Source organism: Nymphalis io, chromosome 14 (genome assembly GCF_905147045.1).
Source record: "Nymphalis io chromosome 14, ilAglIoxx1.1, whole genome shotgun sequence".
NCBI classification, from domain to species: Eukaryota; Metazoa; Arthropoda; class Insecta; order Lepidoptera; family Nymphalidae; genus Nymphalis; species Nymphalis io.
This window is the reverse complement of record NC_065901.1, coordinates 2,427,660-2,448,216: the sequence shown is the minus strand read 5'-3', so window position 1 is coordinate 2,448,216 and position 20,557 is coordinate 2,427,660.

The window sequence follows — 20,557 nt, the reverse complement described above, 5'->3', positions numbered from 1 at the left end:
TACATGAACATGTCTGTTTTTCCTGAGTCTATGTGTAATTATCTATAAAAGTATGTATTTACAAAAGAAAAGTAGTATATGTAGTACATCAGTTGTCTGGTTTCCATAGTACAAGCTGTGCTTAGCTTGGGATCAGATGGCCGTGTGTGAATAATGTCCCAGGATATTATCTTTATTATATTATCACGCTATAATCACTCATTACTTTTAATTAAAACCCCGGTATATGTATAATTTAATGAAAATCACAATGTTTTAATTGAATTATTAAATCTAAGTGGATTAGCGCGTGATCAGTTGAATAATGTTGTACTACTTTCGAATGTCAAATTTAAATGTCAGAAACAACGGAATCAATGTTTAGCTAAGCAGCCGCTACATAACGTTTATAAGTAAGGCCGTTAGTTATCAATTAAATATGAATAATTGATACAAATGTTAAATGACACAATTTCGACCCTTGGTAACTTATAATACACACTAATCTATATTATATATATACGAGATTATTTCTCGTAATATATAGTACATCTGTATCTTTTGTATTGAACGCATAGCAATATCAAGTAAACTTTGATATCCACCTTAACGAATATTCTATAATTAATATATTGCCTCGTTGGTCATGTGGCTAAACATAAAGCCGCAGATCCCGAGGTCCTAAGTTCAAATACCTGGTTGGGTCGATAAAAAGTTATTGGGTTTTTCTGTCAGGTTCTCAGGAATCTGGAATTTGGAAGTTTGTACACTCCAGTACCTCTGAAAGCATGTAAAGCCGTTGGTCATGAACCTGAACTCTTTCTGATCGTGTTGAATTGCCGTCCCATCGGGTAATGAGAGTAAGGGAATAAATATTGCACTTGTGATTGCGCACGCACTTGTGCACTATAATATGTCCATCGCCGTTGGTTAATTTTGAGGACTTCATACCAGATATTTGAAATGTTACTAATTAAATTACCAAAAAGTGTTCGTTTTAGATTTAATATTATGTAGACAGATTTCCGGAATTCATTCGTCATTGAAATAGTAAATGTTTTACATTTAAGTATACGAATATGAAAATGAACTAGTATCAATTGAAGAATCGAAACAAAAATCTCAATGAGTTTCTTTAACCGAATTTTTGTCAATCAATGTTTAATGCTTATATATTATTATTTTGAGCTTTATTATATATGTATGTACTAATATGAATAAGGAAAATTTATTTTATTTTACATTTAAATCAAAATAATGTCCATACTATTATTACTGAGTGTAGCGCTGTTCGCTGACCCGGGATGTTTGATCAAAGAATTAGACCGACTGCCGTCTCCACTCATTACGTTAGTTTAACACCTTCGCGAAATTTCTTCGTGCAATCGAATTTATGCTCTACTTCACAGACATTAATGTTTACATTTGTTTAATTTATTATTTTATATCGTTTCTGGCAATCTCTGGGAGCCTATTTGGACAGTACATTGTAAATTTCCTAACTTTCCGGAAAAAAAGATTATAAGATTTATTTATTTTATAAAATTAAACTATAATTTCGGTTTTATAATTTAATTAACTTTAAGTGACAATTTCTTTGCCTTAATAATATTAATATGGCAAAAATATGCTTTAAATATTTACAAAGATAATTTGCATAGAATTATTTAGTGTGTATATTCTTCGCATTGTGGGTATAAATTAACACAATCAGCCTTTGCTCGGTATGCTGTATCATATTGATTTTGTATATTATCTCCAAATTCACGTCCTCTAGGTAATCTGAAATATAAAAAAGAAATAATTTAAGGAAAAAGATAGATATTTCTTTGCAAAACAATTATAATTTTTAAATAAAAATATTTTACATGCAAATATATTTACAATGCCAAATCAATGTCAAGTATTGAATTAGTCGAAATGGCCAAGTGGCTAGAACAATGGAACATAAGGTTTCGGCTTCAAAACCGTATCATGGGCTTAATTTGTTTTTGTGTTTTCAATTGATCTCATGCTCGGCCACAAAAACATCTTGAGGAAATTTGCATGTGTTGGATGGAACTCCATCAAATGTGTATCAACCAGCCGTTGGAATAAGCTCCAAACCTTGTATTTAAATGGATATATAGCTCGCCAAGGAGTAAGATAATTTTTGTTCATTGAATTAATTATACATGTAAAACAAAATACATAATTTTTATATTCCACTATACTTTATTTTATGTTGACGCGATACTTTGTGAATGTTGTGTACTAAAATATATATTTGATATACATATCAGAAGTTGATTTTTTCTCTTTGGATGTTACGTATGTCACCATTTAATATGTATAGTGTTAGTGTTCTTATTGAATAAATAAATAAATTCTTTACTAATTCAATTTAATTTACCGTATATAGATTTATTTTGTACGATTTATAAAACGCTTAATTTAATGTAGCGGCCAACGCTCTCTCCATCCCAATACAAAAACTAGAATTTTCATTTAAGGCCTTCCTATAAAATATTTCACAAGCTACCTCCCAAAATATTTCACCTGCTACCTCCCAAAATATTTCAATAAAACAATCAATTCCTAGTACTGCTTCTTGTTTAGGGTTAACGTTTTTTAGTAAAATATTCAACCTATTGTATACCGATGTAAGCCCGCACTGAGGAAATAGTTCTTGGATTACTGAGTTCACTCCAGCAATAATTCTTAGTTTTAAATTTAATAACTATTTAATTAATTATTTACTACAAGTAAATAATAGTTTCGACCATATTTTTAGTTAATAATGTGTATGATTGTGTGTATATAATATTGTCATCTGCTGCTGTAATTACGTTGAAAGATATTCAAATATTCATAATATGAATATATTTAAGTAGCCAGAAATAGCCTTTTTATCTGAATGCAAGGCCAAAATAAAATGAATTCATCAAGATTCTGTCGTCCTTATTTCATTTATCAATATGGGCTTTATTTCGCTGATTTATCTTTTTGTTTCTTTGTTTAACTAATATAGTTGAGACCGTAGAAATATAAGATTCATTTTACCATCCACACGATTATAGACTTAATATATTAGAATATTTTATATAAAATAGTATGAAGAAAACAAATTCATGTAGACAGCGTACAATAAATATACTCACGTAAATGTAGCTCTTATGATTTCCTCTACAAACGTACTTTGGTCTGCTCCCTTGCCACTTTCGCATAGCAAACGGAGAACACATTCTCGGCCTCTCCAACCGAGTCTGAAAAATATCGTTTCAGAAATAAAAGCACGAGATAGTGAATTCCAATCTATAATTGGTTTTAAGTTAAAAACAATGTTAAAACGCTTGCCAGATGAATAAGTAACACAAAGTTAATTAAATACACTTAGAACACTGTTTGAAAATAAAAGTGTCGGTTTTTTTTCACATAATTGCTAAGCGCATAACCTAAGTCTCAAGCTTACGGAATAAGAGTTGTCTAGCGGTATGAAAGTCAAAGGTTCAATTCGAACACTTGGGCTATTGTCAATCATTTTAAACATAAAAGGTAAAGTTATTTGAATTCATTAGCAGCAATTACTTGAAAACAGAAAAAATAATTACTGTGATAATAACTAAATTAATCAATAAGTTTTGATATATTTTTTTTTACAATATATCATTTGGATGATAGCAAAAGCATATTATCAAATAAAATATTTTGTTAGGACAATGTTTGCAAATAATTGGAATCTTTAGAAAGTATTAAATCTACAAAGTTTAATGACGAGAAAAATATATTATGGCCACTTTTACCAACACTTGGACGACTAATTCTTTTATCTTTTCTGTAAAATCTTTCTAGTATTTCCACAATGTTTGTTTCAAGGAAATTTCATTTTATATAATCCTTTTGTGCTGGCTTTGAAAGTTGACGAATTGAGCTTGAAGATAAGTTTCAATCCGACCAAGTCCTAACAATTGATCCTTTTTATGACAACAAAATATGAAATATTTAGTTCATGAGCATATATTTAACTTAACAAAGTACGATCTAGCATTGTGAATTACATGAATCTCAAAAAACCTAATCGGGTTTGACCGGTAAACACAATATATACATAAACAAGAATGTTTTAATTGAAACAAAACATTATAATATTTGAAAAGACAGAAAGGTCGTCATTTTGATTTCCATTACAACAAATCAATTTTTAAAATGTCATTCATTAATCTAATAAAATATAATTTCTAAACGTAGAAGTAATTAATGTCACATAAGAATTACGAATATCATTAAATTAAATATATAACATTATGATAATGTTTGTACTAATGTATACTTTATGTATTATGATAAAGTTTGTACTAACGTATACTTCATGTAATGCAATTTCAACATTAATGGTCGTTGAAGATTGCCGGAAACAAACTGTAAATGTCTAAAACACATAATATTAACAACTTCAACGGGAACTATCAGGTTTCCTATATCAATTATTAGTCTTGTTCAAATTACTAAAGTTAAACGTGATATTAATTGGTCGTGTAGTTGAATATACATACGTTATATATTTAATAAAAAATACCTAATTAGGAAATGTTCTAGCTTCGATCTTTAAGATTGCTTAATTAATGTTGACATTTTTAACGAATGTTTCCTATATAATCTTTTTCCAAAGCCTTAGGTACCTGCTCAGTGATCACTAATAAAGTACCTCACTTACGCTTGTATAAATGTCTCGAGTTGGCCGTATAGATTCTTTCTTCCTTCCCTATGAAACTCTATCTCATCTTCCTCGAGGGAATCAAATATATTTATAGCTTTTCGCTTCTCGTGAAGATCTTGTATGGAAATATTCTTTAACTCTTCTCTTTCATCAGCATTTCCATTTATACTTCGCTTAGCAAAAGCTGGATTGACTATAGGTTTTCTAAAATAAAAATATAATTAATAAGTGAAAAATGTAAAATGTAAGTATTTTTATTATAACATGATAACTCCCCGCCCCGCCCCCCATCGCAAAAAAAAGTAAACCTTTAATATTGATCATGGAACACATCAATGGCAGTCACCAAAAAAAGTAATAATTTTTTATTGTAAACATTTGGCATTGAAAATACAATATCAACTTCTTATCTTTCACCAAATCTATTATTATTTAAAAAAATATAATTAGTCATAGAAATCATAAGTCATAGCTTGCATGTTGATTGTTACGGCTTACGAAAAAAGATTACAATTCACTTTAAAAACTTGAGAAAACAAGATTATATAAAACATACTTTAATATTATATATAAAACCGACGGGCGGTACACAAAAATAAATAAGAACAAAAATTAAGCTCTTTACTTAAAATGATGTGAGTATAACAATACCAAGATGCAATATTACGTATCGTCGGTGTTCTAGCAATGAGATAGCTATCAATTTACAAATTCTAATTTGAAAAAGAATTTATCAATAAATTTTATACTACAATCAAATAAAAATATATTATAATAGTCGTTAATAGAATAATTAAATAAAACAATATAATAACAAATGCAAATACTTTAAGTTTTTTGTTGAAATAGAATAATTAATTGATAGTTCAATTTATAGCATTAACTTACTTTTTATAAGGCATCTTTGACAGAACTTTTCCATTTTCATCCAGAAAGTATATAAGTTTCGATACACCATCTCTATTCTCTGCTGCATGTAATTTATCGTGTTTCTTAAAAAAGTTAAATAATTTCGGATCTGTTGGCAACTCCCAAGCTAAGGCTGCTGTGTTTCCAAACCATACGATATCACCAACTTGAAGATATCCGTGGGTTTGGGTGCAGAATACTGGGAAAATTATAATACAATATTAATTACTGTAGTCATAACTTTAAATTTTAGTAGAACATTAAATTAGTCAATTTCCTGTACAATACCTTCATCCTTCATATATGGTATAAAAATGTCACATAACATTCATTTCAAAGCCAGATGATATGATGGTAGTATGATATTATTATGAGTTTTAACGATCATGATCTTTTTATAGAATAGGAAGGCGGACGAGCATATGGGCCACCTGATGGTAAGTGGTCAAGATTAAAATAATTGGTGATATATTTAAGCTTTCTTTCTAATAATTGAGATTGAATATAAAGAAATCTATTCCAATATTTATGATACAAATATATATTATTTTATTTTATTTTATTTTATTTATAGAATAGGAAGGCGGACGAGCATATGGGCCACCTGATGGTAAGTGGTCACCAACGCCCATAGACATTGGCATTGTAAGAAATGTTAACCATCGCTTACATCACCAATGCGCCACCAACCTTGGGAACTAAGATGTTATGTCCCTTGTGCCTGTAATTACATTGGCTCACTCACCCTTCAAACCGTAATACAATAATACCAAGTACTGCTGTTTTGCGGTAAAATATGCGATGAGTGGGTGGTACCTACCCAGACGAGCTTGCACAAAGCTCTACCACCAGTAATTTATTACATCAGCCTGTGAATGTCCCACTGCTGGGCTAAGGCCTCCTCTCAATTGTTAAGGAGAAGGTTTAGTGTAAGATATATATTATATATTTACCAAACATTTCAGAAAAGATAATTTGTTGGATTATGTTAAGTTACGCATAAAAAAGGAAATGCATAGCTGCACTTAAACACTAACATATTACATTTATTGACAAAAATGTGCTCTTTGAAAGGACATGTCGTATGACTGGTTAAAAACTTATGAAGTTTTAACACAGGTAACATACCTAACTGAAAGGAACTGCCATCAGGAAATATCAAATAACGTTTCCTTCTTGACAATACTTTTGAAGAACCCTCCAAGACTTTTGTAGGAAAAGCTCCGCCGTCAGTATCTTGTTCGCTAGACATGACCTCTAATAATATCAGCAGTGCAATTTTCAAAATGTTTTTCATTGTTCCAACTGAAAAATAATAATTTACACTTCATTATATATTTTTTAAATTATTGGTATAAGCAATATGGTGTATTTAAACTATGTCGAGATTCATATGTCAAAAGTGAAACAGTTGGCATTAAATTCGCATTTTGCGACACTATTAATGCGAGAGACAATTTATCGTATAGTTATGTTTTTGACTATTTTGCGTGAACGCCATATGTATATTTTGTCGGCAAAAGCCAGATTGTTGAACTATTGATACGATTTTTAAATTGCATGAAAATATAGTAACAAATAACGATCTAAGCTTTTTTTACTAATTATGTTTTCGTTTTATTAGATTTCTGATCCAATCTCAAAATTACTCAATTTGACTATAACAAGAAAGAGTATATATTAAAAAAATAATATTTCATTTAAAATAAGTGTAGAAAAAATTAGCAACAAATCACTCCAAGCGAAATTCATGTGGCGTCAAATTATTTCGCGAAATTAGTTAAGTCACTTGTTTTTTGTTTCATGTCTCTTAGCTGTTTTTACTTTGACCTTTGTATTGAGGCGCATACTTTGTTAATTATTAGTTAAATTAAATTAAATTAACAAAATTTATATAAAAAATACGAATTCACCAACAATATTATTCTTGATTTCAAATGTCAAGTAACAATTTTTTGAGTTTTAACATGTGCTTGAATAATCCCGTCAGAAGTTTTAATATTACCTACATTATTATTCACTTTAATTTTTCATTATTAAAAAAATACATTTGTATATCAAATCTTACCTGTTTGAATTCAACTTGAGAGAAAAATATCTGTTGACGTTCCAGTCTAAAATGAATAAATTATTTCTGATTTAAATAAAATTATTTTTTATAATATACAATTCCAATGTATTTGTATAATCCTTATTACAAGTTCCAACTTCAACTACAACTTCCAGATATTATATTAAAATTTTACGAATATGTGGCTTCCGAATAATCGTGGTCAACTTGTTTGAATTCTATTATATGTAAGACAATAGCCAAGCTAAGACAAAATTCAGCAACTGGCCTATAGTCGAGTATCAAATTTGCAGAACAACACAAATAGGAACAAATTGTTTTACATACAATTAAAGCCTTAACGTATAGTCGCTAAGAAAAGTGTAAAGTTGACCTGGTTCAAGATTAAAACGAGAAATTCGAGCTGTGGATCGTTTCTTTTGTTTCTTCTGTTTCAAAGCTATTTATGTATTTTAATGATATGATTTTTAAATATATTTTTTTTCAATACGCTCTCAGCGTTTTGGAATTAACTTTAGAACTTCTCAAAAGACCCGAACTAGCAATGCGAAATATAAGGGTTGTCCCTTTTATTGTTAATTTAATAAATTAAGATCCTTTCTATCTTAACGTGTTCCGTTTTATGTCTCTGTGATTGACAACCCTGATTAATTCTGATCAATATATGAATGTGTTTAACGAGTAACAGCAAAGAAAACAAAACATTCAAACAGAAATTAATATATATGTTTTTATATGTGTGGGTGGAAACTCAAGCGGAACAGCGTTAAACACAGGCGGATTATCAAATACTCACACAACTACCATATCTACTATCACATCAACTACAATAATAATAATATTATAATTATAAGAATTGTCATATTATACCAATAAAAGATACAAGATAATTATTTTGGAGATATAAATAAATTTTTGTTTCAAATGTACTTAGTTAGTTATATTTATATATATTCGATGCAAGTATTCAATAAAACTTCCGTTCTATTTTCAACGTATTTTATTAGCCTTGTGACTTTACAGGTATGTCGACATCACACCCGGGGTACAGTGAGGCACAGTCGTCGCTCGGAACGTGAGCCTTGTCGTAATTCTTGTGATCCTCCTCTTCGAATTCTTCGCCTTTCGGAAGTCTACGCAAACGATATTCTTTTTATTTTCGCTCAAATTTAATGTTAAATATATATATTATTATTTACTTATAATAAAAAATAAATAACAGTATATCAAAATATAGAACAGTATTTAGGTATAAATATGTTTGGAAAATATTTTATTTCACTAATTAAACATAAACGAAAAATGAAGATAGAACAAAAATATAATTTAGCAGATTATGTTAATACTAAAACAAAATACCAAATCTTAAATTAAACAACACACAAAGGCGTCCTATCTTAAGCAACAATGGCGAACATTCGAGAAATTCAGCGTTCATACTTACGTAAAGACAACTCGGAGGAGCTCCTGTAGGAATGTGCCTTGTCTTGAAATCCTTGCCGTCTCGCATAGTTTGAAAAGAACGCACTGTTTACCGTCGCCTCCCAGCCTAGAAACAGGTGTTGGTTGGGATTACACGAAAATAAAGCAGCGGAATTTAGCAATATATTCCGAACCATTTTTATTGGATATTTACTAGCGATCTGTCCAGACATTGCTAGGATGCGATTTATTTTACAGTATTTTGTTACTAAGGACAGACATCTTCGATATTGCTTTGATATTTGATCACAAAGAGAGAGGATTACTGACTTGATTAGAAAACGTCGACATTTTTATTGATCTTAGAAAATCCCATATACACGGTTTAAAGGTTGAGTGGCTAGTGTAACACAAAAGACATAACTTAAAAGTTGGTGGTGCATTGAACACATAAGGACTTAATATTTCCTATAGTGCTAAACTTGCCAGTCTGCCTACCTAATACAATAAAAGGTCAGACCATAGTTAGTTGATAGTGTTATAATACCGTGCTTCTAAATACGTTTTGATTTTTCTGCGGTCATGTCAGATTGCTGATCTATGGAATCATAACAGTAAGGGAATAAAATAGCTGCGCTTAAACTTTAATGTCTACTGCGCAGCGGGCTGGTCTTTTAAAACTAGAGATTTTGGAGTTCAAAAATCGTATGTAACTATTTTGGTTGGTATATAAATTCTTAATTTTTTTTACTTTTATTTCACGCATTGGAAACCTTCAAGGAAAGGAACCTTCCCTGGAAGTAAGGAATCCGGCTCCCTTGGGGGAGACCGAGTTATATGGGATTCTTAGCCATTAAAAACACTGCGATGGCCGTTCTCGGCACGGATAGGAGAGGCCGCGGGATCGTGTTGATATAACGCATCCACGGTCCCTCCCGTGCTGTACTTGGTGGAGCTCTCCTCAGGGGGACGAAGCTAGTCGCGCCCCCCGCACTCCTCGCTAGAGCGTACAGCAGCGTAAGGCCATCCTGGCTGCCGTTCTCCTCTGATCCGTTTGAAATAGGACACGTAAGGAACCCACCTCACGCATCTACGGCTATACGGTTACGCCCTATCTTTTAAACCTCGGGCGTCAGAACTGTGAGACAAACATAGGCCTGTTCTAAGTAAGTTCTCCACTTTAGAACTCCTCTACTCGTTCCTTTGACCAACGTGACCATCTCACTGCCACTTCGATACTGCTAATTTAGCTAGCTATGTCAGTAACTCCAGTTCCCTCCTCCGCTTAAGGAGAAGGTTAGGAGCTAATTCCACTAACCTGGGATAGGTGGATACACATATGGTAGTCTTTCAATTGCTGGTCCTCACGATGTTTTCTTTCACCGCCGAGCACGAGACAGTTTATAAACACAAATTAACGAATTAAAATTTATAAGTGCTCAGAGTGTGATAGCTGAGATGGCCCAGTGATAAGAGTGTGTAAATCTTAAACGATGATCGTGGGTTCAAACCCGGGCAAGCACCACTGAAATGTCATGTGCTTAATTTGTGATTATAATTCATCTCTTGCTTGACGGTGAAGGAAAACCTCGTAAGGAAACCTGCATGTGTCTAATTTCACTGAAATTCTGCCACATGTGTATTCCACCCACCGGCATTGGAGCAGTGTGGCAGAATAAGCTCCAAAAAATCTTCTCCTCAAAAAGAGAGAGGTCCCTAGCTCACCAGTGGTACATTTACAGGCTGTTACTGTTACAGAGTGTATGAGACAGTGTGAGTACACTTTTCTAACCATTGGATTATTTCAGTACATCTCGGCACAAATATTATATTTTTAATCACACTAATTCACTTATAACAATTGTAATTAAAAAGACAAGCTGGCTGGTATTTTGCCGGCACATCTTCCTTATTGCACCACTGCCTTATTTATTGCTTTAGTCATGATGATCTGTAAGCCAGTGTAATTACAGACTTAAAGGCTATACCTTCAGCATCTTAGTGGCAATGGTTTGTGGCGCATTGACAGTGTAAGAAGTAGTTTATACTTCTCTTAATACTAAAGTATATATATATGGAACTTTACCATTAAAGATCCATTTGCTTGTCTAACTTCGTTCATTAAAATTAAACAAAAAATAATGATTTCAAATCTCTCTTAGAAAATATTGTTTTAGTAACCGAAAATTTGAATTATCTTTTATTTATCATTAGTATGTTAATAAATTATTTTATTCTTATTAAAGAAAATAAATATTGATATTATTATTAAGAGAAGAACGACGATATCAAGGGATTTTATTAATGAAGCAATTACAGTCGTAATTATGAATCAAAATATAATTCGTCTCTAAGAAAATCAAATTTCAAATTAATTTTCGTTCAATTAAATTTCATCTTATACGTCTAATGTAAGATATTTTAATACAAACGTTAACATTTGTTTTATAGATGAATCATTTGAACGTTCTCATAAATTACTCGATATTCATTACCGGCAGTACATTATGTTTTAGGGGCTGATTAACCAATGCTGTCTTTTTTCTTCAATTTACTAATTAATGATGAGAGAAAGAGAGGAATATATGTTTAACTATACATCCGCTAAACAACTTTTATAAGTAAGACTATAAGACATCACAAATACGAGAATTTCAACGGGGTATGTTTTCATTCGTTTTCCGGATACTTAAAAAAATGCGACTAATATATATAGAACGTGTTAATTTCACTTTACTACAGCTCTAGGAATATTATATTGCATATATTTTAGATATAGTCTATTATGTCAACAACAGATAAATTCGAACGTACGGTAGCGTACGGGTAAATATAATCACCCGTACGCTACCCCAAAACTTTACATATCCGAAAAACATGCTTCTAAGATTTATAAATCTTCTAAATAAATACAGAAAAGTCAATAACAGTATATAGCTTATTTAAAAGAAAAGTCATAGTCGTTATTTAGGCAGAATAGTGTTCGCGAATGTTATAAATGTTCTACGTGTCCTATAAGGGCCCTAAAACTCAAATATTAATTTCTATATAATGTTTGATTTCCCGAAAATATTTATGTTAAAACTATTAAATTAGAAACAAAACTTGTAATCACTGTAACCCGATTAAAGAAACACGATTAGAAGTAGATTTTGTAGGACAATGTAGGCATTTACAAAACAATCTGAGAAACCGTTCAAAAACTTCCAATTTCAAAAAAAATGAAGGAATGTTTGTCTCCTAAAATATATTTCAAAACAAATTGAGATGGATCATTTCATTCAGACGGTTCCAATTAAATATTATCTTTTTATTTTTATGGAGTGCGTCAAATTATTTATATAGGAGAAAATGAATAAATACTCGTATAGCTGTATTCTTCCAACTCTCCTTTTCAGGCATTAAGTATTTATTTTTAAAATAGTCATATTATTTATTATATAAATTTTTGACAGTCGCTAATGGTCATGAAGTCTTTGACTCGATATTGCATTATAAGTCATTGTTAGTAAAAATATCATGGGGAACATTTTTAAAACCTAAGTAGATAATATGATAGCTTGCAAAATTAGCAGGCTGAAGTGGCAGTGGGCTGGTCACGTATGTCGTAGGACCGATGGCCGTTGGAGCAGACGAGTCCTAGAGTGGAGACCGCGAATCGGCAAGCGCAGCGTAGGGCGCCCTCCAGCCAGGTGGACCGACGACCTTAAGAAGGTGGCGGGCACCAACTGGATGCGGAAGGCGGAGGACAGGGAACTTTGGCGCACCTTGGGAGAGGCCTATGTTCAGCAGTGGACAACGATTGGCTGTTGATTGATTGATTGATTGATTGAAGTAGATAATGTTATGTAATTATGTATTATGTAAGTATTAAAAAAAATACGTGATTCCTCTGTCTTTATACTCAGGCAGTTTCATTATAACTTTTCTTTTATGCGATCCTTGAAAAATCTAAATGAATAGCATTTACATTTCTTAGATACAGAAAAAAATTAACAAACGGAAAATTGATACAAGAAAAATGAATCATTAATGTTCATATCATAAGGAATTCACAGCGTATTATTGTTTTTTCAGATAACAGGATCCATGAATATTTTGGGCAAGTCTATATTACTACCTATCACACTGAATAAATTGTTTTTTTCAATTTATTGTGGTCTCTTGGACATGTAACTTATAATGATTAAAATATTAAAAAAATGTAATAACCGCAAGAATTAATTAGTGTGGGTTTCATCTGACATTACACTCTGTTCATTTAGTATTTGGCAGATGATACTAGTGAGTGCGGCAACGTAAAATTTTGATCATCGATTCGATTTTAACCACTTTAATCGGTATGTATGTATTTATTTGTATGTATTATCAATTTTTGCTGTTGAAAAAAAATATTATTGTTTTGTTGACGGTTCTTATGTAATAAAGAATATAAATTTTCCACTTTATTAACTTTAAATTAGATTTTGCAGGTTCTTATAGAATATTATAGTGTATAAATGCAGCATCCATTTGCTTGTGATATCAATGATGTATTTTTGTAAACATATAATAAATATGGGGCTATGAAATTTGCGTATCAGAAGACTAGTGGTAGGGCTTTGTGCAAGCTCGTCTGGGTAGGTACCTACCACTCATCAGATATTCTACCGTAAAACAGCAGTACTTGATATTGTTGTGTTCCGGTTAAAGGGTGAGTGAGCCAGTGTAATTACCAGCATAAGGGACATAACATCTTAGCTCACAAGGTTAGTGGCGCGCTGTTTATGTAAACGATGGTTAACATATCTTACAATGCCAATGTTTATGGGCGTTGGTGACCACTTATCATCAGGTGGCCCATATGCTCGTCCACCTATTCTATAAAAAAAGACAGAATAATAAAAATATAATTCAGTTTATTTTGTTAAATATATATAATAAAACTTATAAATATTTATTTGGTCGGATAGATATATATAATTTACATATTTTATTGATAAATGAGTGGACGTAAAGATTTTCCTATATATTTCACTATGTATAAAATTATTACTTTCAATTTATTCATTCCGTGAATATATTCGATCAAGTCAGTGAGGGCCACAGAACTATATTTATGAAAATTATCCTATATTAAAACTGATAATTATTTTTTTTACTACGCAGTTAACTAATTCTTATCACGCATATTTAAACTATATTTTTCATAATACGGAACAGATATGTTTTAAGGCAAATGTCAAAGAATTAATAGGAAAATTGACGGAGTATAGTTCTTTAATCCAGTCTAAATATTATATACATATTTAAAGATACTCAAAGATTATTATTAAAAGGTTTCTCGTCTAATAGTGTGTATTTCCGTGTAATATTAGCATATTCGTAATATCTTATTCAGTTTAGTATTACAAGAGAGCACTTATCGCCCAAATAATCGGAATTAGTCTAAATAAGCAGACGGTTACATTTAAAAACTGCTAAATAAACTCTGCTTTGCTCAACTAAAATTATGAGACTTGACATAAGTGTTAGATTCATTTCACTCGGAGGAAAATGAGAATATTGTAGAAAAGTTCCATTTAAATTCGACTTTGAAATTATACTCTCATTACGTACGAACATAAAAAGGAACCTTATAACACTTACCTATTTATTGGCAAAATGGTTTATATGTCAATGAACAAAGTGATTTAAATGACGATATTCATTTTTGACTTACGCTGTTATGAACGGCACCAATTTCTCATATAAACCAACTCTGCTATTTCTATGAAACTCGACGCTGGCACGGTCCATATTGTCCTTTTTCAAGAAATCTCGTTTTGATTGTCTCTGGTGCATTTTTGTACGGTCTATTTTAATTTTCAACTTCTCTTTGAATGTCATTTTTTCATCGACACTCCGTTTTGCGAATGCGGGGTTAACGATTGCTGGTCTGAAACGCGTTTATTTGTGTTTTAAATATCTTTATAAGGTTTCTAAGGTTATTTATTACATAGTTTTTTAAATAGGAAGAATTTTTGGTATTATTTGAATAATACCTAAAAATTTTAGGTATTATTTGAATAATACCTTAAGTTTATGTAATGAAACTGGTGGTAGGGCTTTGTGCAAGCTCGTCTGGGTAGGTACCACCCACTTATCAGATACTCTACCGCAAAACAGCAGTACTTGGTATTGTTGTATTCCGGTTTGAAGGGTGAGAGAGCCAGTGTAATTACAGGCACAAGGGACATAACGTCTTGGTTCTCAAGGTTGGTGTCGCATTGGCGATGCAAGCGATGGGTAACATTTCTTACAATGCCAATGTCTATGAGCGTTGGTGACCGCTTACCATCAGGTGGTCCATACGCTCGTCCGCCTACCTACACTATAAAAAAATAAAAAATATATAGAAGTCTTAACTTCAGCTTTACTTATAAACATTGTTTAGCGGGTGATTAGTGTAAAAACGCTTTGTCTTCTTCTTTCAACGGTTAAATCAGTAATGTCAGAAAGAGCTAAATCAGTGGTTATTTAAACAGCCGCTAAGCAACGTTTATAAGGCTGATAGATAGTTAAATACAAATAACTGTATTAATGATTATTTATTATCAAGTATTTTTAATACTTAACATCTTGAGCTTAAGAGTTTTTATATAGCTTAATTTAATATTTATATTTTAACCAATTTTATTTTATACCAAGTTAATGATTTTACATAATGTAAGAAAAATATTAAAAGCAAATTTAAAAATAAAGTTTAGTGTTATCTTTTGTCTTAGTTCATAAAAGATATTACAAGGATTACCCGTAACAATTTGCACCTTTACCTGGAATAGGGAACTTTTGCGAGTAATTTTCCTTCGTCATTGACATAGTATATGTTTTTTCCATCGCTTCGTCGTTCAGCTTTATTCTCGTATTCTTTTAGCATCAGAATGAATTTAGGATCCGTGGGAAGTTTCCATGCCAAAGCTGCAGTATTGCCATATAGAAAAATGTCTCCTATTGGAATCAGCGCAGACGTCTGAACACAAAATACTGCAAATGAAAAAATAAAAAAATATTCAAATTACTGATAAAAAAATTAATAACCAAATTTTGATTCCAAAAATACGATTACTTAAGTACACTGCCTTACATGTACTATATTATTAAAATATATTTTTTTACAAAATAACGATTAAAGTTTTTGTATTATGATAATGTGTATACTTATAACTAACCACGTAGGATTTACTGAAAACGGACTGGAATGGAAAGGCAACGTTAATAATATTATTGTGTATCGTGCCTGATTGACAATGACATAAATAGCCTACATCAGATAAGCATAGACGATAATATGATAAGTTTTAATATAAAATGAATTAGTATAATAAAGAAGTAATTCTAATATTTAGATTGTGATGCTGACTGGAAATAAAAATATGCAAATGAAAAATACAGGCAATAAAAAAAAACAATATACGCCGAGCATGTCTGTAAAGATTTGTTTATTTAAGAATGAAAAAGTAATGTATTTAGTTCTGTCTAAAAAGAACTGACCTCACTTAGTCAACATATTTTTTGGCCAACTCGAATTGACGCAGCTTGATGGCTAAGCTGCACATTTGACATAAGAGTAAATCTAAGCCTCCAGTAAGACATTTAGCATTTGTATTGTCGAGCTTCGGTGAAATGTATATGAGACAGTTTAATTATTTATAGGCACAAGAAAACAATAAGGGACGTCCAGATATTGGAATAATACTATGATTAATGTTTTCTAACTTTACCAATATCCGGGCAGCTGTAACCTAACTACAGGTCCATCTCGTCGTATTATTTAAAGTAAATTAATAGATATATTCAAAAAGGTTTTATTTCTTCGAAATATCGAAATGATTTTAATCCCTAAATTAAAAATATTTCACTAATAAATAATTTGTTCTGCATTGAACGGCTACTAAGTCTATCACGTAAGTCTTTTTTTATACAATAGGAAGGCGGACGAGCATATGGGCCACCTGATAATAAGTGGTTACGAACGCCCATAGACATTGGTATTGTAAGAAATGTTAACCATCACTTATATCACCAATACGCCACCAACCTTGGGAACTAAGATGTTATGTCCCTTGTGCCTGTAATTGTAATTACAAGGGTCTTTTTGGTTTCATCTTGATTGATACCCATACATTATGTTATCAGCAAACAGCAATACTTAGTATCGTGGTCCAGTTTGAAAGGTGAGTGAGCGGCTTATTTACAGGTACAAGGGATATAACATCTTAGATCTTAAGTTTGGTGACGCAATGGCAATATAAGGGATGGTCGGTATTACTAATAGTACCTATGTGTCTATGGATGGTACTCACCATCGTGACTCATTTGTCAGTCTGACAACATTTAATTAAAAAAAGCATAAAATTAAATTTAATTGAGGTGTTAATGAGCTAACCCACACTTCCCAAGAGCTTTCATCTGCATAGTGCTTTTGTTGCATTTCTCAGTGTCTGTCTGAGTTGCGTGCTTAGAAAACCTCTCCGCACTTTATATTTACATTATATAATTATACATAAAGCGTCGCCGTCTTCTGTCACAGTAACTTATCGCGGTTGCACGATCCAAAATTCCATCTTAGCTTACTATTTTCTCTTCCTTTAGTTTTCCTTAAGTTAATTGCATTTGTACATTATTTGGTTTAATTTTTTTTATGGTGAATTAAATATTATGCAAATCTTGAAGATTTTAATTACGTTTTTATAAATTGGTCTATATACATATTAAAGCATATGAAATAAATACAATACTATAAATTATAAATAAAGTAAGCACATGCGTTTTTTTTTGTGTTAAAAATATTGCATGAAACTTGAGAGTTAATTGTCAATACAAAGGACAAGATAACAAGGAACATTATTTTCGTTCTTACTCTCTTTAACTCATAAATACTACCCACATGGCTACAAATACAAATTCAGCGTGAAACAAAATTACAAAAGAGCACATACCTAATTGAAGCGAACTGCCGTCTGGAAACACTAAGAACCTTTTACTTCTAGACAGGATCCGTGCATTCGTTTCATTTATCTCTGAACCATCATTCAGAGCACAATTTTCTTTACTACAGCCATCAGAGAATTCAGTATTTTTCGTACGTAGCACAACTAATAAACCACATAAAAATATGACACTGCTAATTTTTATATACATTTTTAATCTGTGCAACAACCTGTAAATGTTTAAATTTGATGCGATTGGCGTGAAAATAAAAATGCAAAATCGAACTTCCAGTTGGAAAACTTAAAATGAACTACACCGTTTAACACTGTATAGTGTAGACGCAAATATGTATAAATGAAAGAGCAATTAACATGTTTTGTGTCAATGCTTACAGTTATTTCGTGTTAGAAAACTTTAAATAAAAGGTAAAAACAAAAAATAATAATCAAGATATCACGTCATGAAATAATACGTGACATTAGAATCACGAGGCAGTTGTGACGAACTCTAAGGAACATGGTTCAGTAGGAATAAAATATTTTTTGTAATGCATAACATGTATAAAACTCTTTGAAATTAAATTTTATTTATTTGTAATCACATACATAGATGATTTAATGGAATTCTTTAAATACTGCATACTCGATTTACTAATGTACTAAATGTAAGGAACTACAGAAAATAATTAATTTATTATTATACTTATTACAAATTAAACATTATAAAAGAAAAATTAAGATTTATTAAGAAATAAATTAATAAGCCCAGTTTCGATACATATATTAATAGTTATCCAAGATGGAAGCTTCGAGATTCAACTGCAATTAAATAATAGAACTATTACTGTTTTGCAAAACATACTTTGTACAAATATACATAAAAAACAAATCTAAAAGTAAGTAATAAGAGAATAGCATTACAACACACAATCAAATTAAAAAATTTCTTATCTTGAAAAACAATCTAATATTAACAAAAAAAAAGTAATCTAAAAGTAGGTAATAGCGAAACATTAAGAAAAAAATCACACCTGAATAAGGCTTAAATGAAATGAACGTAAGAAGATAATACAAAATTGATGAAATACTAATTATACATAAGTAGTTTCAGTAGGTTATACGTTAAACAAGGAACTTTAGTAATTAATAAACGGCGTGTCGACATAGTTTGAACTTCCGTAACAGTTAGAATACAAGTCGTCAAAGGATAGTGCTACTGGATGCATTATGAAATTGCCTTAATTAGTTTTAGTGTTGATACATAAAAACTGCTTACAAAATCTAATTTATAATTAACATATTAAACTAATTTAATATATAATTTGCATATCGATACTATACAATAACTTACTAATGATGTTATTATATATGGTGATGATTGACTGCCTCGTTGGTCTAGTAGCTTGATGTAAGGCCGCAGACCCGGAGGTCCTGGGTTCAATTCCCAGGTCGTGCCAATAAAAAGATAATGGGTTTTTCTGTCAGAAAACTGTCAGCAGCAGCCCGGAGTCTGGAAGTTGGAAGTGTGTACACTCCCGTGCCTCGGAAAGCACGTAAGCACTTTGGTCCTGCGCCTGAATTCTTTCCGGTCGTGTCGGATTGCCGTCCCATCGTATTATGAGAGTTAGGGAATATATAATGCACCTGTGTTTATGCACACACATGTGCGTAGTTGGCTAATCTCTCTTGATATTTGCCGCCGTGGCTGAAATCGGTCAGAAGGACATTATTTTATGGTGATGATAAGAAACAACGCAGGTGCTTTTTGTTTTTGGCTAGAAATAATATACCACATTCACTTTAACTTCATCCGATTACATACTGGTGGTAGGGCTTTGTGCAAGCCCGTCTGGGTAGGTACCACCCACTCATCAGATATTTTACCGCAAAACAGCAATACTTGATATTGTTGTGTTCCGGTTTGAAGGGTGAGTGAGCCAGTGTAATTACAGGCACAAGGGACATAACATCTTAGTTCCCAAGGTTGGTGGCGCATTGGCTATAAGCGATGGTTGACATTTCTTACAATGCCAATGTCTAAGGGCGTTTGGTGACCACTTACCATCAGGTGGCCCATATGCTCGTCCACCTTCCTATTCTATTAAAAAAAAAATTAGTCAACTATAAATGTCGGTGAATAAAAGTAGATTTAAGGTTAATGTGAAACTGTATTTGCGCCTTGGTAAGACACGTACACGACAAGTAAACGGTGAAGGTAAACGGCATAACTCTCTATTATGCTGCCCACAACTCTCCTTGTGTCACATATACTGTCATCTCTCATCGTGTCTATAGATCATTATGATAATAAGTGAAATATATTTATTTTATTATATGATTTTTTTATATAATTTACTTATAAATCAATTTTAATGTTTCTTACATATCTGCCTAGCATCCCGTGATGGTGACATTATTATTTTTTATTGACTTCCGATGAAATTAAATAAAAGTAAATTAACAAGCTTAATACTAAAATTTTCATGCTATGCTTCCAGATTTGATTTTTTAAAAGAATTAATTCCTACT